A 21,945-nucleotide genomic window follows, 5' to 3' on the forward strand; every position below is an offset into this window, starting at 1 on the left:
TACTTCACACGATTTCTTTCCTAGACAATCTAGGTCTAACTAATCAACTACAAGAAGTCAAATCTTCAGCCAACACAGACCTTACAGTTCATCAGGACCTACATCGACACCATTCAAGACAAGACATTCCTACCAAGCTCACAAGCATTTGCTCTCTCCACACTGTCTTCAGTCCTACTACACAGTGCAACTGTTCCAGCCCACCAAATCCTGACTATTCTAGGACACATGGAAGCATCTGTTTATGTTGTCCCACATACACGACTACACATGCGTCGTTTACAATGGGGTCTGAAAAATCAGTGGACCCAGTTCCTCCATCCACTGTCGACTCCCATCACTCTGACAATCAGCATGAAAAAAGACCTGCAATGGTGACTAAACCCATCAACATTAACGACGGGATCACCTCTACGAACTCCTCAACATCAAATAATACTCACCCCGGATGGCTCACTCAAGGGATGGGGGGCTCACCTAGACAATCTTCAAACTCAGGGACTATGGTCCACAACGGAACGCAATCAACACATAAACCTTCTGGAACTTCGGGCTGTACGGAACGCCCTTCGAGCCTTCGAAGAATCCCTGCAAGGGAAAACGGTAATGATTCACACAGACAACCAAGTGACCATGTTTTACATAAACAAGGAAGGAGGGTCAGGTACTTGGAGCCTCTGCAGTAAAACAATCCAGGTCCTGGAATGGGCTCACAACAGGTCTATCTCCCTACAAGCAACTTACTTACCCGGAATCAGCAATTCCAGAGCAGACAAACTGAGCAGAATATTTCACCCACACGAAAGGGAACTATATCAGGAGGTAGCACAATGCATTTTCTTCACTTGGGGTCTTCCCTGTGTTGACCTTTTCGCGACAGAGCGCAACAAGAAGGTAAAGAACTTTTGCTCAGTGTATCCAAGCCCACACCGACTAGCTCAGAACTCTTTCCTCATAAACTGGTCTCGGGGTCTCCTGTACACATTCCCTCCAATACCACTCATCTCTCGCACAGTCCAAAGATGCATCGAAGACAAGGCAGATTTGATTCTCATCGTGCCAGCGTGGCCATGACAACCATACTACAGTTACCTGATACAACTATCAATACACAATCCAATTCCCCTAGGCAACAGCCCTCAGCTATTTACACAAGAGAACAGATCACTACTACATCCACTTCATTCATCACTGCACCTCATGGCATGGAGATTGAAAGACTCGTTTTCCAAAACTTGAACATCGCTCCTCCTCTTCAGGACATACTAGTCTCCTCCAGAAAACCATCTATTAGACTCAACTACCAACGAAAGTGGTCACATTACGCTTCCTGGTGCTCAATTGCAAGTATGGATCCACTCACCTGCCCATCAGAACGCCTTCTGGCCTACCTCGATCTACTCTACAGCAAAGGCCTAGCCACTGCCTCACTCAGAGTACATTTAAGCACCATAGCAGCTTACCATAATCCTCTGAACGGGGAACCCATATTATGTCATTCTCTCGTATCCAGGTTCATGAAAGGAGTCTTGCGCTTAACATCTCCCACAAGAAAACCGCCAGAGCCATGGGATATCAACATAGTCCTAGAACAGCTCATGCTACCGCCTTTTGACCCATTGGACACTTATCATTTATGATACCTCTCTTGGAAAGTACTCTTTTTGACTGCCCTCACATCAGCATGACATGTCAGTGAACTACAAGCTTGGCTCACTACCCTCCTTATCTACAATTTTACCATGACAAAGTTACATTACGTACACACCCCAATTTTCTGCCGAAGGTGGTTTCAGTTTTTCACATTAACCAAACCATCACTTTACCCACTTTCCATCCAAAACCTCACGCCAATGACAATGAACGAAAGCTTCACACCCTAGATTGTAAACATGCACTTGCCTATTACAAAAACCGCACCCATTCTACCAACAGAGCCTCACAACTCTTCCTCTCCTTCAATCCAAACGTGCCAGGATGTCCAGTATCAAAAAGGACATTATCTTCCTGGATATCAAACTGCATACAATTCTGTTATCAAAAGTGTTTGGAACAACTATCTGCGACACCCAAAGCGCATCAAGTCCGTGTAATGTCTGTTTCAGTTGCCCACCTCCATGATGTCCCTCTCATAGACATATGTAAGGCAACCACGTGGTCATCACTACATACCTTCACATCCCATTAGTGTTTGGACAAACAAGCTGCGGATGATGCACACAAGGGGCAGACTATTCTGCAGAAAGGTACATACCCAACATATAAAACACCTTCATAAGAACTGTCCGCCTCTACATCACCATATTGAGCAAAAAAAACAAAAAAAAGCAAATATACTCATAACTATAAGTTCAATACGACAGCTGGGGACTCCCAGACAGCATGGCTAATTCAGCTGCTTACCTATGTGAAAAAAGCAAGTTTGCTTACCATAAACGGTGTTTTCCGTAGATAGCAGATGAATGAGCCATGCTGACCTGCCCGCTTCCCCGGATAGTTCCGACATGGCATACTAATTTGCTTTGACATGGACTGAGGAGCCTCAGGCAAACATGGGAAGATACAAGAGGGAGCACCTCACTGTAAAACTTTGGTGATCTTAGAGAGCTCCGCCACCTAGTGGCACGGAGGACGTACCCAGACAGCATGGCTCATTCATCTGCTATCTACGGAAAACACCGTTTACGGTAAGCAAACTTGCTTTTTTGGCATGAGATTTCCTCTAATATTACTCTCTTCTTTTGTTTCCTACTGCTTTTCAAGCATCTTCTCTCTGTCTGCAGGTACATATATATACCCATGGCCCTTGCCAGACACCAGTTTTCAAAAAGAAACTTCATAGGGAGTTTCCTTTTGAAATCATCTGTACCCACAGCCCAGAAAATTCTGTGGGGAGGTTGAAAATTGGCCTCTATACACTTTCAGCTAAATTTTAAATCCCCTGCGTGTGGGGAAAACGGGGGATACACGCATGGCTGGGCCTTGCGCGCGCTGCGTGCATTTAAGAAGAGGCCCAGCTGTGCACAAAACTCCCATTATGTGCACAAGAGCCAGGCCTCTATCAGGCGGTGGTCCTGGGGATGGGGAGGGGCAGAGCTGGAGGCCGCCGGTACAGCGGCCATTTGCCGCTGTTCCAAGGAATCGCGCGCCGGCAGGCTGCTGGCGCACGCAACTTACGCCAGTTCAGGAGCTGGCGTAAGTTGCAAAATAAAGAAAAGAACCAAAGGTAGGGACTTCAAAGGGATTGGGGAAGAGAGGGAAGAGGGAGGGAGGGGGGGGTAGGAAAGTTCCCTCCCAGTCCGCTCCTTAATTGGAGCAGACTGGGAGGGAATTGGGGGAGGGCCGATCTCGTCACGTGTAAACAGGGCAAATCTCCCCCCACTGTGGGGCAGATTTTAAAAGCCCTACGCGCACCTGGCCTATTTTCAAAAGGCCCGGCGGCGCGCGGAAAGCCCCAGGAAGCGTGTATGTCCCTGGACTTGAAAAAAGGGGTGGGGTGTGGGCGGTCTGGGGCGGTCCGGGGGTGGGGCAGGGGCATGGCCAGAGCCTCCAGGCACAGCGGCCATTTGGCGCTGTGCCCGGGATCGCAGGCCGGCCGTTGGCCAGTACACACAACCTACGCCTGCCCAGAGGCAGGCGCAACTTATAAAATAAAGGTTAGGGGGCGGTTTTAGGTAGGGCTGGGGGGGCGGAAGGAAAGCTCCCTCCGAGGCCGCTTCGATTTTGGAGCGGCCTCGGAAGGAATGGGGAAAGCCATCGGGGCTCCCCTAGAGCTCGGAGTGTGCAGGGTGCACTAGTGTGCACCCCCTTGCGCGTGCTGACCCCGGATTTTATAACATGCACGCGGCTGCGGGCGCATGTTATAAAATTGGGCGTACATTTGTGCGCGCCGGGTTGCGTGCACAAATGTACACCCGCGTGTACATCTTAAAATCCGGCCCTGTGCACGCCAGCCCGGATTTTATAACATGCATGCACCGGTACGTACATGTTATAAAATTGTGCGTCCATGTGCGCGCGCTTGTATTAAATATCTACCCTTTTATTTATTGTATTTATTTAGATTTTTATATTCTGCTTTTCGGCTCTTCAAAGTGTACATCAAAGCGGATTACATTCAGGTACTACAGGTATTTCCCTATCCCCACAGGGCTTACAATCTAATTTTGTACCTGAGGCAATGGAGGGTAAAGTGACGAAGAACATCACTTTGAAAGTAGAAACCCCAATGCAGAGTACAATCCAAACATAGCACTTATCACCTCACCTCCCTCACCTCCTATCTACTCCAGTCCCTCCTTTCTCCTAACAATGCAAATTCCACTGATAAAAGAAACATAATTAATAAATCATCACAAATGAACACATCACAATTACAGTCCTAATTGGAAGCCACATCCCATCTCATACAACTATTCGGAATAACCTTAGTAATATGCATAAAAAAAGATTTGCATAGCACAGAGGCAACTATTCAACCCAGCACTGGAAATTAAATACACATTGGAACAACTCACCCTTCAAAAACCAGGTCTTGATTTTCCTTCAAGAATGTGAAATAATTTAATTCTAGGCAGACGCAAAATAGGAAAACATAATACATTTAGTAACCATCAGCTTTACAGCTAGAAAGACAGGAACTGACAGTAAAGCCTGCTGAGAACATCTTAATAGCCTGTGGGGCTCGCATTGATGTAATGATGGGTCGGCACCGCAAATGGACAACTCACACCAGGATGCCGTGAAGCTCCTTGATGGTGGGGATGCCACCATGACATCAACAACCCGCTCCTCCTGCAGGAATCCCCAGGCATATGCAAGCATGGTGTGCTACCACGTAAAGGCACTACAGTGGGAAACAGGACTGTCGGCGCACTCTGATGATGTCACGTGGCTGGGTATATAAGTCCCAACGGCGCACCTAAGCCTTGCCTCAGCAACAGGTCCTCCTGCTTATCTGCAGTGCATGTTGCTCCAGCGATCCTGATCCTGCCTTGCTTTCTGACTCTTGATCTTGCCTCATCCAGCCTTCCCTGCCTCATCCAGCCTGCCCTGCTTGGTCTCGTCTGACCTGTCCTGTCCTGCTTTCAGTCTTGCTTTGTCTGCCTGGTATTGACCTCTGCTACGGATCTGCTGCCGGTGCTGACTCTAGGCTTATTCCTGGTAATTGTCTGTCTGCTGTCTGGACTCTCTTACCCTGTACGCCCTGTTGGACTTTCACCTAAGTCCTGCCAGCCCCTGGAACCCAAAGGCTTAACCCACAGAGAACAGGGCTGGTATAGGTGAAGCTCTAGTCTTGTCCAAGTCTAGGGAATGCTTGCCAGCTGTCAGCATGGGCCTAGTGCATTAGCCTACTAGGCGGCATCAATCACACCGCAGCACAAAGGCCCACTGTCCTTACAATTGAGAGAGCAAGTGTGCTAACATGTGAAGACTAAAGAATTGGAGTTACAGTAATCTATCTTTCTTAGCACAATCACATGAACTGTATTCAGTAAGTCTTTCCTTTCAAGCAAGACAAGTATCTGGTTGATATACCTCAAGGCCATGACACAAGAACTCAAAACCCAAGATATTTGCCCATGAATTGATTACTTCTAATAATCATTTCTGTAGCACTACAAGATGTAAGCAGCACCATATAGACACATATAAGAGACAGTCCCTTCTATGTAGAGCTTATAGTCTAGTCAAGACAACCAGGCAAAAGAGTTTTCAATGACTTGACAGGATTAAGAAACAAAGAAAAGGAGAGATGGTGTAGAAATAAAATGATCTTATGACCCTTGTAATCTCCCAAAATTTAGAAAGGACCAATAGATACAATTCTTTGCCCTTGGGGAGAACAGTTTTCAAAAGACATTTACTTGGGTAGAAGCAGTTTGAAAATATCTCCCACTTAACACAGTGAAAGGTGTGTGTAGGGTTTCACACTGTGCACAGTTTTAGCTGGATTAAAGGGAGACATTCCCAGGGGCATGCTTTGCTTGAATTAGGAAATCAAACTGCATTTTCAAGTGTATACCTGCTATCGCCCAGCCCATCCACCACTGTGAGCTGTTTTGAAAATGCCTTCTATCTGTTTGAGAAAAACAGTCAGTGGAATGGGTGTGTATGGGGCAGGGCAAATGGGAAAAATCAGCATTTCAAGCTAACTTACAGTTCTCTGCAATTAAAAAAAAAACCAAACACCAGAAAACAAAACCACTTGTATTATATTAGGATAGAAAATGCCTGTTAAAAACCAACAAATAAAAATACAGACATTGCCCATAATTAGACCAGCTCCTCCCATTTGATCTTTGCATTATCCCCCTAAATTTTAATTTTTTGCTAATCTTGGAAGTGATTTTGAGCTTCCTAATTATCTATTCATGGAACTTGTCTACAGTTGTTAAGCAGACTAACTAGTGGCTGGAATGTCTCTAGAAGCCTTTCTGCTTAAGGAGATATCATTTGGGATTTTGGATAACTAAATTGCGTTCTTTTTCTTATTGCTGAGATTCACATTTTAAATGGTTTTTTTTTCTTCTGGAGTTTTATCCTATGCATGTTGCTAAGCTAAAACTGATAAGACTTGCAGATGACACTAAAAGCAATGCTGATAATTTGATTTTCCCGTAGATAAGCAGGCTGAATTAGCCATGCTCTCTGGGACGTCCTTGTGGATGGTCCGATGCGGAATCCTCTCAAAGAATACAGAGCTGTGCTCTATGCGCCTGCGTGGCTGTTCCCGTCCGATTCCCCTCCCCCGTTCAGTTTTTGTTTCACCACGGCAGCTCATGATCGGGCTTCTCTCACTAGTACCTACATTTTTCTTTTCAGATCCTTACCCCAAAAAAGCACTTTTAATTACTAATATGCCCTCGAGAACACTAGGATTTAAGTTCTGCCAATGTGGCAACATTATGTCCATCAGTGATGGACATAATTATTGCTACATTTGCCTAGCACCGGATCACAATCAGACATCGTGCCAAGACTGCGGCAGGATGTCCCCACAGGCCCAAAGGCAGAGGGCAGAAAGAATTGAGGGGTAACCCATCTGGGTCATATGCTTCGACCCATGGATCCTCACAGTCGCTGCCAATAGGGAAGAAGAAAAAATCTACCCCGACTAGAAGATCTGGGTTAGAGGCAATGACTTTGGGCAAGGATGGGGAAAGAGCACACCACTCACACAGTTGGTCAGCACAAGAGACACGACTGACGCATGAAACGTCTAACCCAGGGGTCCCCAAACCTGTCCTGGAGGGCCACCAGCCAGTCGGGTTTTTGGGATATCCTCAATGAATATGCATGAGAGAAAATTTGCATGCACTGCCTCCATAACATGTAAAATTTCTCTCATGCATATTCATTGAGGATATCCCAAAAACCCGACTGGCTGGTGGCCCTCCAGGACAGGTTTGGGGACCACTGGTCTAACCGGTCAAAGCAGTCCAGTCATACAAAGCACAACGCATCTTCTTGCTCAACAAAAGAAGAATCGAATCATCCAACACAGGATCCATCAAAGCATCTGATGCATGTAGCGTTGCATCAGTAGATGCACGAAAAGAAAAAGCATTCAACAAGAACCGCATTGACGCTCAAAGAACAACACAGTAAGTCAATCGACACGATGCACCACCAATGAAAGGAACCTCTTTGATGCAATTGAAGCACCAAAATTCTAGGGATCTTCCCCCAGGAGGTAACCAAACACAGTGGAGACCAGATCTGCAAATAGTATTTCATCAAGAAGAATTAGAGGGCGGTTTAAACATAGATGTAGTACGACTTACTGACAATTCTTCCTCTTCATCAAAGGACATGGTATACTTGGGCTTATCACAGGTATCAAAATATAAAAAACAACCACCCCAGTTGCAAGAACCTCTTGTAAAAAGGCACAAATCCCACAGAGCGCCCCAAGGACGATTGGGGTCACAAAGAGAGCCGGACTCCGCCATCTTACAGGCAGCACTTCTAAAAAAAAAAAGATTCTATCCCATACTATCCAAACAATCCACCCCAAGGGGAGATCTGCAGCTTTGCAAGCAATGAGGAATTTCTTTGCATCACTACCAGAATCCTTCCATAGGCAGGATTCTTCAAGCATATCTGAAGATAATATATCCATAAGATCTTTATCATTTTCTCCTCCAGGGGATGATTGCACAGAGGAATCCATGGGTCAAGACCTCAGCCCAGCAGATTCGGAACAGGACTTAAATGGCCCAGCCTCCCTACCTTCATCTCCGGGATCATCAACCGGAATGCCTTCAGATCTACCAGAAGAACCACCTGAACTGTCTTCACCTCCAGAAGACTTACATACTCTAAATTTATAGAGAAGGTGGGCTCCTTCCTCAAGGTTGAGATAAAAAAAGATACCAGATCCAAGGTCAGAGGTTCATGGAATATTGAAAATATTTGACGTACCCTCAGAACCCATGGCACTACCCCCTTACACAGTGCTGGAGGACTTGCTAGACAAATCCTAGATGTCTTCATTTTCTATCCCTACCATCTCTAGAAAAACAGATCTAAAATTTAGATTATGAAAGTCCACCCATTATGTATCAGTACAACTACCACATGCTTCATTATTTCATATATCTTTTACACTTAATATTTATTGATTTACGTTCTTTTGTTCAAATAAGCTGTTGATCGTTTAATGTAACGCTGCACGTTCTCTGTTCAATACTTTGTTTTTTGTTCAATGTAACGCCTTACCGGCGACAGTTTTGTTATATGGAAACCGACTTGATTTGATATGTATATCGAGAATGTCGGTATATAAAAACCCTAAATAAATAAATAAATAAATAAATAAATAAATGCTTCGGTCGTTGCTGAGTCAGCAATGAAAAGAGCAAAGAAAAGGCGGCTGTACTCAAATACACCCCCAGGTAAAGATGCTAAATACCTGGATGACTTTGGTTCTATGCTAAATTCAAGAATACACCACCACCAATTCTACATTATCCAATACTTATTCAAATGCTTACAAGGATGGAAACTGGGAAGTCCCAGCAGTGCTGATACTCAAATACAAGCTCAAATTAAATCAGATATGGAGAAGGTTTACGCAGTCTAAGAACAATTTATGAGGCCTTCAACACCTCTGCGAGAATGTCAGCAACTTCTATAGCGGTGCGCAGAATCATATGACTTAGGTCAAGTGCCATAAGGGACGACGTTCATGAAAAACGTGCCAACCTCCTTTGCAAAGGAAACAATCTATTTGGTGACAGGCTGAGAGAGATGGTCTCACAACTAAAAGAACAAAGTGTAGCAGTCTCATCACCCACATTACCAACAGAGCATTATCCCTCCAAACGTTATTACAATACAACCATTTTACCAACATCTTCAATATAGGCCGTACATGCCTTATCGCACTACGACCTACCAATCTCAGAGACAACAATCTCAACCACCTCAATCAAGAAACTGCCAAAGAACACTGTGCCAGCAAAAACAGGAACAAGGCCCGAGCCAGAAGCCTCAACAAAATGTTTGAGTGAAGCAAAGCCAGCCAACATCAGCAGTGGGGGGAAGATTATCCTCATCCTTCCAGGCATGGTTCTCCATAACATCGGACCATTGGGTCCTGAGTATTGTGAAGAATGGATATCAACTGAACTTCTGTGTACCTCCATGCCTACCCTACCTGGTTCATCCACAAAAAGATTGCACAAACATGGATCTATTTAAAAAGCAAGTACAATTACTTCTAGACCAAAAGGCCATTCAACAGCTACCTTGTTGGCAACATAACCATAGCTTTTACTCCCAATACTTCCTCATTCCCAAGAAAGGAGGGGGTTTCAGACCTATATTAGATCTATAGGCTTTGAACAGGTTTATTCAAAAAGAAAAGTTAAAGATGACATCTCTCAAAACCATTCTTCCATTTCTGCAACCTAATGATTGGATGTGCTCCTTGGATCTCAAAGATGCATTTGCTCACATCCCAATGCATCTGACCTCACACAAGTACCTTTGACTTCAAATGATAACAGTATGCATTACCAATACAAGGTATATCCATTTGGCCTATCCTCAGCACCCAGGTTATTTTTTTTTCAAAATGTCTAGCAGTGGTTGTGGCCCATCTTCACAGAAAAGGCATCAAGTTTTTTTTTGTACCTGGACGACTGGCTTCTAGTCTCTTCAAAACCAAAAATACTTCTTTCCCACCTACAGCAGACCATAATCTGCTTGGACAAACTGGGATTTATAATCAACTACAAACAAATCACACTAAGTTCCCACCCAAATCCTCCAATACATGGGAGCATTAATAAACACCAAACTCTGCAGAGCCTTCCTTCCACTGGAACGAGTCCAGACCTTTAATGTGGAGGCCAGTTCCTGAAAGACTCATTCAAGTACCTCAGCTCGACAAATTCTAAAAATGTTGCGTCACATGGCAGCAGCCATATTTGTGGTACCACACACACGTCTTCACATGCGTCACCTTCAATGGGGACTAAAAGCTCAGTGGTCTCAACACAAACAGCCAATGTCCCATCAAGTTATACTGACTTGATCAATGGCCTTGGATATAGATTGGTGGCTCTCAACCTGAGTTCTGCAGATGGGAGCTCTGTTTCAATCGCAGGAATATCAAATCTCTATGACAACAGATGCATCCAGTCACGGCTGGGGTGCACATGTACTGCACCTGAAAACTCAAGGGATATGGTCACCTCAGGAAAAACACCTGCAGATAAACCTACTGGAGTTAAGGGCTATAAGGAATGTAATCCACACCTTCGCTCATATCCTCACTGGGAAGAGAGTAATGGTCTACCTGGACAACCAAGTAGCCATGTTTTACATAAACAAAGAAGGAAGGTCAGGTTCACGGACACTTTGCAAGGAAGCGGTATTGACTCTAGAATGGGCATTGAACCATTCCATCCAGTTGCAAGCAACATATCTTCTGGGAATAAGAAACACAGAGGTTGACAGGCTCAACAGGATTTTCCACCCCCACGAATGGGAATTGAACCAAAAGGTACTGAATGCCCTATTCAGGAAATGGTTAACGCAATACATAGACATCTTCACAACAGAAACCAACAGAAAACTATCACATTCTGCTCCATCTACCCAGGCACTCGCAGAATAGTTCAAGATGCATTTCTACTTCTATGAACGGACAATCTGTTATATGCTTACCCATCGATATTTATATTAGGAAGGGTAGTTCAGAAATGCATAGCAGACGAATCAGATTTCATTCTCATTGCACCAGCGTGGCCCAGACAACCATGGTATGCCTACCTTGTACATTTGACAGCTCAAACACTGATAAAATTAGGAAACTGAGAGGATCTTGTATCACAGGAAGGTGGCATACTACTTCACCCCTCTGCATCGGACATCATGGATATTGAAAGGAAGGCCTTAAGTCACCTCTCTCTTCCAGCAGATATTGAACATATTCTTATTTCCACCAGAAAACCATCTACACAGAAAAATTATGCAGGAAAATGGAGCAGATATTCCAGCTGGTGTAAAGCTACAGCAATAGATTCGTTTCATAGCTCTCCACAACAAATTATTCAATATCTACACTTACTATTTTCCACTGGACTAACAATATCATCTATTCAAGTACACTTGAGTGCTATAGCAGCATACCACCTTTCCTTGAATGGGAAAACCATATCTACTCATCCGTTAGTTTCTTGTTTTCATGGGTGGAGCAATAAGACTTCGCGCTCCGGCCACAAAACCAGCAATTCCCTTGGGACATTAACATAGTTTTGGAAAAACTCATGTACCCACCATTTGAACCGTTGCACTTCACCTCAATGAAATTTCTGACATGGTAAGTATTATTTCTGGTAGCTGTCACATTGGGAAGAAGAGTCAGTGAGTTGCAAGCCTTAGTACACTGCTCTCCATACCTACAGTTTTACATTATAAGGTCACTTTAAGAACCAACCCAGTGTTTCTCCCTAAAATAGTCTCAGTGTTCCATCTGAACCAGACAATCACCTTACCCACTTTTTCCCCAAAGCCATATGCTATGGAAAGAGAAAAAAACCCTGCACGCCTTGGACTGCAAAAGGGTTTTGGCTTATTATATTCAAAGGACTCCGTCTCTGAAACATAGTTTGCAACTGTTTCTTTCTTTCAACCCCAATGCGTCAGGTTTGCCAGTCTCTAAGCGAACGCTAGCCACTTGACTCTTCCAGTGTATTAACTTCTGTTACTTGACAAATGACGATAAGCTCCCAGATGGTGTGAAAGCACATTAAATCTGAGCCACAGCAACTCCCATCGCTCACCTGAAAGATGTACCAATTCTAGATAACTGCAGAGTAGCCACATGGTCCTCTTTGCACACCTTCACGTCACTGGGAGAAGCAGTATTGCGCTTCGCAACCAAAACGTAAGCTGTCCACAAACTTCGTTAATTCCTTCGCAAACAGTAGTCCAGTTTATACAGGACTAGGAAGGAGCAGTGTGCTCTAGAATTCTCAACTGGGGACTCCCAGAGAGCATGGCTAATTCGGCCTGCTTATCTATGAGAAAAAAAGCAAGTTTGCTTACTGTAAAATGTTTTCCGTAGATAGAAGGATGAATTAGCCATGCATCTCCACCCTCCTCCCTGGACAGCTTATACTCTGACTCTATCTATCTCTGTCCTATTCTTTCTCCGTTCGCTGCACGCTTAAGCTTCCTTTAACTGAACGGGGGAGGGGAATTGCACAGGAACAGCTGCCCAGGCGCACAGAGCACAGCTCCGTATTCTTTGAGAGGATCCCTCCTTGTGCCGCCCAGGATGACGTCCCGGTGAGCATGCCTAATTCATCCTGCTATCTAAGGAAAACACCATTTACAGTAAGCAAACTTGCTTTTTCAGTTTAGGCAATAGCAGAATACAGACTGCCAGGACTTTAAGTATTTTGGACTAAAAATACTTTAGAAGACCGAATGTTAAAGATGTAACTATTTCAGTTTTGGTCAACACAGCCAGGTCTTTCCCGGCATCACTGAAACAGTATAGTCACCAAGAGACTAATCAGAACTGGTGACCTGAATGTGGAACCTTGCCAGACTTAACTGCTGTTCATAAATGTATTACATAGAAACTGTATTCAGCTCCAAACTTAAAAAAAGGGAAAAGAACTGCTTTTAAAAGTCCCATAATTCCAAAGTATGCTTGAGGATGCTGTAGCCTCTCCTGTTGGATCAAAGGGATGGAGAGACACAGGGAGGGAACAAAACATTTCTGGCATGCACCAAACCCTGAATTTGAGAGAAAATAGCTTTAGTTGTTTTATAATATATTATAGGACTGGTTTATTGTAAGTGGGTATGGCTTTTTGTGTTGTATGCCAGAGAGTGGACCCTGTCAATTCTATCAACTTTGTAATGGAATTAGTAACACGCAATAACACTCTTACAGGTAGATTTTAAATGAATGGCCCCATGCACGGGCTGTCCACGAAGCAATGCAAATTTTAAGAAGCTGGGAAGTACATACTTGTGTGTGGGGCCAAGATGTACACACATAACCCCTGAAATTTGCAAGGCTGACCATTGCAATACACACCGAGTTATGCAGGTAACTTTACTACTGGTCCTGATGAGGTGCAAGTCATGGGGGGAGGGGAGAGAGTGAGAGAGAAAGAGACCCTTTCAAAGGGCCAGTCTGACACTATATCTCCCACTGTAAGGGGGCAATTTCAACTTGGGGGGGGGGGGGGGCTGTTACATTGGTCTGCCTAGGGCACAAGGGTCTGTAGACCTTGGTAATACCATCCCTACAAAAGCCACCCTGAGTGGAAAATGACCCCCTTACAGTGGGATATATACAATATCACATTGGCCCTTTAAAAGACACTCTCTCTCTCTCTCCCCACCCCCAGTCAGTCACTTATGGTACACACGGTAGGGATATTTTAAATGGTGCTTGCACACACAATACAAAATCGAGCATATTTTTGCTTGTGTGACCACTGGCTTGAGATTGCAGGCTGATTTTAAATCTTTTAAAAAACACCTTAAATCATGGCTGTTTAAAAAAACTTTTGAAGGTTGCGAATGATATGACTGAGCTGTCTGTTCGATTAATTATTGCTGATAAATATGCGAGAATTGAACCTATTTCTAATGATATGCCTGTCAATTATTTTTTTGAGAAAGGTTGTTTCTTTTTATTCGTTTTATTTTTTATGGTTTTTTTATCTATATTAACTTTATTTTAAATTTTTATCAGGTTTTCCATTGTTATTAATTGGATGCCTTTTATTATTTTTAGTTTTATTTATAATTTCTTCTTTGTTTTATATTGTATTGCATTTTATTCTCGAATTACATTTTTTGTAAACCTTTGTGATAGAATACAGAACAGTATATAAAAGTTCTAAATAAATAAATAAATTATATATATATATTTATATTTATTTTTGTCAAACCACCTTGTGCCTCCTTTAACTTTGAGTGAGGAAGGTGGTGTATAAAAGTGAATTATGTTCTCATTGGAGATTTTTCTGCTCATTGTTTTGTGGGAACAGTTTCATTTTCCTTATCACTTTTGGAAAATCTCTCTCTCTTTGTTTTTTGCACATTACAGGCGGAAATGTCGTTTATTTTTTCTCTGGTTTTACACTGCAGGCATATTCTGGCTTTTTGGGGTTTCTAATTCAGCTTTTCTCTAAATATTTCTAGTCATTTTTTGAGGATCTATCTGTGTTTTGCATTTGCAACCAAGATTAGGCAGGTTTCTGTGTAGAGATCTGTAGCAGTCCAGTTTGTTTTGTTTTCCAATTTGTACCTTCCAATTGGAGGGTGTACTGTATCTAGGGCAGTGGTTCTCAACTTTTCATGACTACTCTACCCCACCCCTTTTCAAGCTTGTTAAATGTCTTGTGTACCCCTAGGGTCAAAGAAATTCAAAGTCATAGCAAATACTATAATCCCTATTCAAAAATGATACAACTTTCTGTTTCACATATAAAGGTCTTTAATTTAATTTAGGCACCGTTATGTTTTAAATAAAAGAAAAATACAAGAGTCTCTTGGCTGATGGTATCATATGTTGTGTACAGAATGAGGGTGCACTTTTTCACTTGGGCCATAGGTGCCAAATTGCCTGGCTCCGGTATCTGGCCTGCAAGGGATTCTGGGTCCAGGGGAATTCCCTGTAGCCTGGGTTAAGCTGGCAGGCCTGGGAGAGGTTAGAGGGGCCCTGGAAGCAGAGAGAGAGCAGTGACCTCCTATGTTTAAAGGACTGTGCAGCACCTGAAGTAAAGTGAGCCCATATCGTTTGTTCTGACTTCTGAAGTGAAGATATGCTGCCATTTTAGTTTAGAATTTCACTGTAAATAAAGTGCACTTAAGTAACAGCCAGGATCTCCTCTGGCCGTTGTCAAGCCGCATATCACTCAAACACATGGCGTCAGGTCGGGGATTTTTTTCTAAGCTTGGCACAAAGAAATAAACCCAAGTCTCCCAGAAAAGGACAAGAAAGTGGAAAAGCTTGTTGTGTGTGCCCTACCTAAGGAAGCAGGTTTGTGAAAGAAGAAGAAAAGTGCTGCTGGAGGGACAGAGCACAAAAGTCTGAAGTACAGGCAGAGGCCCATAGCCGCAGCAGAGGGGAAAAAAAAAAAAGGGAGGACCTATAGGGTTTTTTTTCCTTCTTCCCTCTCTCGGCAGCTCTCAGTTCCTCCTATCTACTGAAGCTGTAACAGGCCAAGGGGGAAAAGCTCCACTTGAATAGTCAGGGGTCAAGCAGTGAGTCAGGGCCAGACAGGCCAGCAGGGTTTTTTTATTTTGTTTTCACCTCTCCTCTATAGAGATGCCCAGTCTGGAGTTGCCCCAGGGAACAAAGAGGATGGAGCAAATGATCCAGATGCTGGCTGCAGGGCTACAGCAATTGCAGAATGCTATGCAATCGCAGATTGTTAGGCAGCAGATGCTGCAGGAACAGTTAATGCAGCAAAGCACAGTGCCGACTCAGCTGGCAGAGGCGGCGCAGACTGCTCTGACCAGGATACCGCAAGCGTTTTCATTCCCTCGCATCCTGTTTAAAATGAAGGCTGGTGAGGACCCAGAGGTCTTCCTGCAAAAATATGAGAGGATGGACCGCCTGTCAGCTTGACCCAAAGCCAGCTGGACAACATACTTGGCTAACTTGCTTACTGGCAGGAGTCAAGCGGCTTTCCAAGCAGCCAACCCAGATGGGAGAGCTACCTAGTGGATGTCAAGGCCGCTATCATGGAGAGAGCTGGGAACACCTTAGAAACATACCAGCAGAAGTTCCAGCAGGATTCCCTGCAGCCTGGGGAGAGTCCCCGAAATCTGTTTCATCACCTGAAGGATGCCAGTTGAAAGTGGTTGCAGCTGGAGGCAAAGACTGGACTCAAAGTAGCCCAGCAAGTGCTGCTGGAACAGTTCCTAGACAGGCTTGACCAACCCATGTGAAACTGGGTCTGCTGACGCACAGGCTTCATCTTGAAAAGACCCCTAGAAGTGGCAGAAGCCTGCCACCAGGTGCAATTAATGCCCAATGGTAGAAAGAGGCTAGAAAGGTAGTCTGCACAAACCCCCTGGCAAAGCACAGAGAATGGAGGTCCCCAGCAGCATCCCTCAGAGATAGTTTGCTCTCCTTCCATTCCTGGAACCCAGACCTCAGTCTCTTCCACATGCTTTAACTGTGGTCAGAGAGGTCATTCGGCAAGGGACTGCCGATATGAGGGAAATAGAGTTAAGATTGTTGGCCTAGTGGCCCAGCCAACACTAGAGGGTAAAATACACATGGAAAAAAGCAAATCTCCAAGATAGGGGTGACCCTCAAGCCGAAGGAAAAAGGGAACCTCGGAGAGGCTGGAACAACCCAGGAATGCGAGTATGAACATCTTTTCCTTCTGGGCTCTGTGTGCAGGGAATGGTCATGCCTATATCGACAGATAGAAAATGAAGAGCCCTTAGGAGAAATAGGCAATACTAAAAGGCAGCCTGCCTCGCCAACCTGCTCTTTCTGTATGTTGGAAGACCATATAGAGAAAGAATATCTCTGGCATAAAGTTCTGGAGTTGGAATGCAAGTTGGCGGGACAACATGAAAGGGAACCAGAGGCGAGAATGACACCCGGGAGCATGAATGGGACCACACTTTGTTAAAGCTCCAAAGCTGCAACTTTGTGAACATTCCTTATTCAGAACTCAAGGACTTTGAATTCCAGGTCAAACTGGATAGAGTCCCTACCCAAGTATTGGTGGATTCAGGATGTGACAGTACTCTCGAAGGCGTAGACTTGCTTCAGAAAGAGCACATCAACCATAAGAGGAAAGAGAAACTTGCCTGTATACATGAGGACAAATAGAGATGTCCAACTAGGCAAGTCCTGCTAATGATCCTGGCAGGGCAAGCCAAGATGGAAGTGGGAGTCTTTCCCAAATTCTCGTATTCAATAATTCTAGGATGAAATTGTCCCCAGTTTTCAACCCTGTAGGGCCAGCTCACAGATAATCGGGGCAGTCTGCCCGGAGAGGGACTGTCCTTGAGGAGGAGCCGAGATTTAGCCCAGAGACAGCTGGATGCTCAACCTGACAAGGCCAAGCTGAGGAGGGAGGGTATGTGAGGGAGTCTATAAGAAACTCCCTCAAACTACCTTAAGGACTGGGCACAGGTATCTGGCCTGGTCCTCCTTAAGGATCAACACCGCAAGGGATTCTTGTCCAGGGGAATTTCTTTTAGCCTAGGTTAAGCTGGCAGGGCCAGGAGGGGTTAGACGGGTCAAGAAACAGAGCGCTACTGCATATAAGGACTTCCTTGACTGACCTTGTGTGGCCAGATAACTAGCTACTTTACCAGATATCTTCAAAGACATCTGGTTAAGCAGAGATCTGTAAAAGGAAAAAGAAAATATGTAAAGGAGCTTGTGGCCCATTTGTTTTGAGGGGTGGCCTTGCATCAGCCACCCCTCCAACCGACCCCTCCAACCCAATAACTTATGTTTAAATGTCCTGGGCTTGTCAACCCCGTTACCAATTTAAAGAAATAGTACATCTTCCTCCCTTCCCTGGACCTCGCCTTGCCACCCATGGCCAGTCCATATACCCTGTCTCTGGATCCATCTCAGACCCCTCCTATATCCCTCTGGGTCCTCACAGTTTGTGCATGGAGCAGGATACTATCTTATCTGGTCCCGGCACTGTAGCGTGCAGTCTGTCAGATTCAGTGCTGGAGCACTGGGTACAGGTAAGGTAATGCCCCGCTACCAGCACAGATTGTGAGGACTTGGGTGTGACGGTGGGGCGAGCAGGGGGGGGGGGGGCGGTGTGGAGGGGTGTAGACTGGCCACATCTTAAGCCATGGGCGGGTGGAGGAGATTTACTATTTGTTTAAATCACTAACTGCATTCTTACATGCTAGTTTATGTTATACTGTAAACCGAAGAGATATGTAAATGTCTACATGAATTTTGGTATTAAAAAATGTTAAATAAATAAATAATAAACAACTGGATTGGTGGGCCTGGGACATTTTAACATTCTTTATTGGGTTTGAGGGGTGGCAAATGCAAGGCCGACAGGGCCTCATTTATAATCTGGATAACGGATCAAAAGAAACGGGCCACAGGCCCCTTTCCATATACGTTTTTTCCTTTTCCAGAGCTCAAATTAACTGGATATCTTTGAAGATAATTATCCGGTTAAGTAGTTACGTTATCTGATCGCACAAGGCTGGATAACTTTAGACTTGCTCAGAAGCAGATCTAAAGTGATCCAGCTAACCTAGCTGGAAATGCCTGATATTCGATTAGGTTAGCAGGTATCCCGGCCCCTCCCTGGAACGCTCCTGAAACACACCCTTTTTTATCCATCTACATTATCCATCTATAATTTAGATGGATAAGTAGCTAAATGTGCTACATTGGCCATTTAGAAGGATAACTTGTTAATTATTCAACTACAAGGCTTTGGAATATTGGCCTCATAGTGGGTTCCACCCAGGGTTTTCCCATGAACAATACATTACATTTTACTGGGCATTACAAAAGTAATAGCAAAACAAATACCAGGTTTCTCTTACTTTTAACATATATGTCTTTGTTTCCAGTTCTTGTTTTATGCTTTACATTAGTGACTCAGCTGACACTCCAAGTATTTCTTATAGCTACAGTAAAGCAAGCATTAGTTCACAGAGTAATAAGGGAAGAATGAAATGTAATTATTTATCCTGTTATAATATTTGGTGATCTCATAGCTTACTTCTAGATAAGGATGATATGACAGATATGTCTTGTAACTCTTATTTAGTCGGAGACCATTTCTTTTTTTTACCATACTTGTCCACATCCTTCTGGCATATATATTCATTATAATTGTAAGGTATTTAGTTACTGTAGCTGACTATGTAGTCATCATACTGAGGTCCAGATTCAAAAAGTGTGTCAGCTAACTTATGGTGTTAGCTAAACAAACCTCAACGTTTTAAATCTCTCCCCCCCCCCCCACCCCCACAACTGACTACATTTTGTCCAGGTAAATTGTTTCCAAGACAAAATTTACCCAGACAAAAGAAGCAGTATAGGGGACATTTCCAGGCTACAGTTTTACTTTATCTGGGCAGCACTAATATTGAGCCCTGGCTGGACAAAATTACCTGGGTAACTCTTTCAGACAATTTTTTTCAGGTAACTATAGACTGCGCCCTGCACACCAAACCACCGCTGGACGCCCCACAGACCCCGACCTGCCGGACCCGACCCGCGGCCTGCCAGACCCGGCCACGGCCTGCATAACCCGACCCGAGTCACACCGGATTTGACCTGCGGCCTTCAGAGGCGGACCCGACCTGACCATCCGAGGAGGACCGCCAGGCCAGTGCAATTGGTGCGCACCCGTCGGGGTAAGGCCTACCTCGTCCCGGCCTTCCCAGGCCCCGTACATCGACGCTCCGCCCCTCGACCAAGCTCCACCTCACCGGAGGCGAAGAGCAGGAAGTGGCCTTAAAGCCTCCTGCAGGCGCCACGCGCCAGGCGTCGCGTGCCAAAGGAGCCTGCCCCTTAGTGCCACCCTTTGTGACCTCCACCCTCCCTCCCACCCTAAACTACCCCTCAAACCATCCACCACCCCTATCCAAGCTCCAAGCAAACAGTGCCTCACCTCGCCCTCGCCAGTCATCCGACATGGCTGCACCTTGCCCCATCCCCAAACTCATCCACCACCATAACCCCAACCCCATCCACTCCCACAATCCCAAACCCCACACCCACCACACTTACCCCAACAGATGCCTCACCAACATCCCCATCAACCCCAACATCCTCTGGTCCACACTTACCATCCTTACCCTATTCCTCATCAATGCCCAGTCAATCACCAAGAAAATCCCCATCCTCCATGACCTATTCCTAGACACCCTACCCGACATCTTCTGCATCACCGAATCCTGGCTGAAAAGCACCAACTCCGTACTACTGAACCAACCCCCCAGAGACATCTACAACATATTTTCCATCCCCAGACCAAAAAGAAAAGGAGGCAGCCTACTATTCATAGCACATAAAAACAAATTCTCATCCCATACACTCAACCTCCTCCCTCCTTTCAAGACCAACCTATTTAAATCCAAAAATCTCCAAATCCTCCTCCTCTATGCACCCCCTGGACTTCTCCAACACAACCTTTCCCCCCTGATTGAAACCATAACCACCAACATCAACATGCAAGATCCAGCCATCATACTGAGGGACTTCAATCTCCACATCAACGCAACCACCCTCTCTCCAACCTGCGGACTCCTCCTCTCCACCATGTCCGCCATTGGATTCAACCAAATCATCAACACCCCTACCCAAAACAACGGTCATACCCTTGACCTAATCTTCACCAACAACAAAATATCCAATACACACCCACCCACAACCACCGCAACACCTTGATCCGACCATAAACTCATCCAAACCAAGTTCCAACTTCAACTCCCTTTCATGAAGCCAGACAGTCACACCAACACCATCGAATTCATCAAATTCTGCTCCAGTGATGACCTCGCCGATCTACTACCCTAAGCCTTAAAGACCCTCAACAAGATGTCAACTCCGCCATCAACTCTTGGATATCCATCAACTCTGATATAGCCAAATCAAAATGCCCCACCATAAGAAAAGTAATCAAAACATCAACCAAGCATAAGACCCCATGGTATACCCCCGAACTAAAAAACACAAAGTGAACCCTGAGACAAACAGAAAAAAAATGGAGAAGAACCCCAACGCCAGAACTGAAAGACAAATACAGAACAATACTTCACATCTACTCAACAGACCTCCACACAGCAAAATTTCTATACAAAAAATATCCACGAATATCAATTCAACCCTAGGACACAGACCTAACCAACCCAAACCAGAATGCTACAATCCCCACCATCTCCAGCGAAAACCTAGCACACTTCTTCAAAAGACAGTCTCCAACATCATCGCCAAGGTCCCCCCAGTTAATATTGTCCTACCAGAACCACTCTCACACAACACCACGTGGTCACAATTTGAACCCGTCGCATCCACAGAAATTGAAACCATCATTCAAAAGACAAAACCGGCCACCCACCCACTGGACCCCATACCCATTAAAACTCGTCACCAAGCTCATCACCAAACCCATAGCTGATATAATTAACTTATTACTCGAGCAAGGCATCTTTCCCAACAAACTCAAAAACGCAGTAGTCAAACCCATTCTCAAAAAACCGCAACTCGACAAATCAGATCCAGCAAACTATAGACCAGTCTCCCATTCATAGCCAAGATCCTCAAAAAAAACAAACAACAATCAACTCATGGATCACTCACAACATGGTTTCAGGAATCTATACAGCACTGAAACGCTCCTTCTCACCCTCACTGACACCATCCTTAGAGGTCTCGACCATGGCCAATCCTACCTCTTGATACTCTGACATATCCGCTGCCTT

At 44.7% G+C, this 21,945-nt stretch overlaps 1 protein-coding gene across 6 annotated transcripts in view; it reads right to left on the reverse strand.

Moving 5' to 3' along the window:
- The window catches only part of NTF3 (neurotrophin 3), a 215,874-nt gene that overhangs the window by 59,619 nt on the left and 134,310 nt on the right, over positions 1–21,945 (reverse strand). For 2 of the 6 annotated variants that reach the window (XM_029597270.1, XM_029597271.1), the window contains exon 2: positions 444–588. The exons of 3 other annotated variants lie outside the window; for them this stretch is intronic. The gene's annotated coding sequence lies outside the window, so the exon portion shown is untranslated. The remainder of the gene's footprint in view (positions 1–443; positions 589–21,945) is intronic. One more of the 6 variants, XM_029597273.1, reaches the window with a different exon arrangement.

Source organism: Rhinatrema bivittatum, chromosome 4, assembly GCF_901001135.1.
Source record: "Rhinatrema bivittatum chromosome 4, aRhiBiv1.1, whole genome shotgun sequence".
NCBI classification, from domain to species: domain Eukaryota; kingdom Metazoa; phylum Chordata; class Amphibia; order Gymnophiona; family Rhinatrematidae; genus Rhinatrema; species Rhinatrema bivittatum.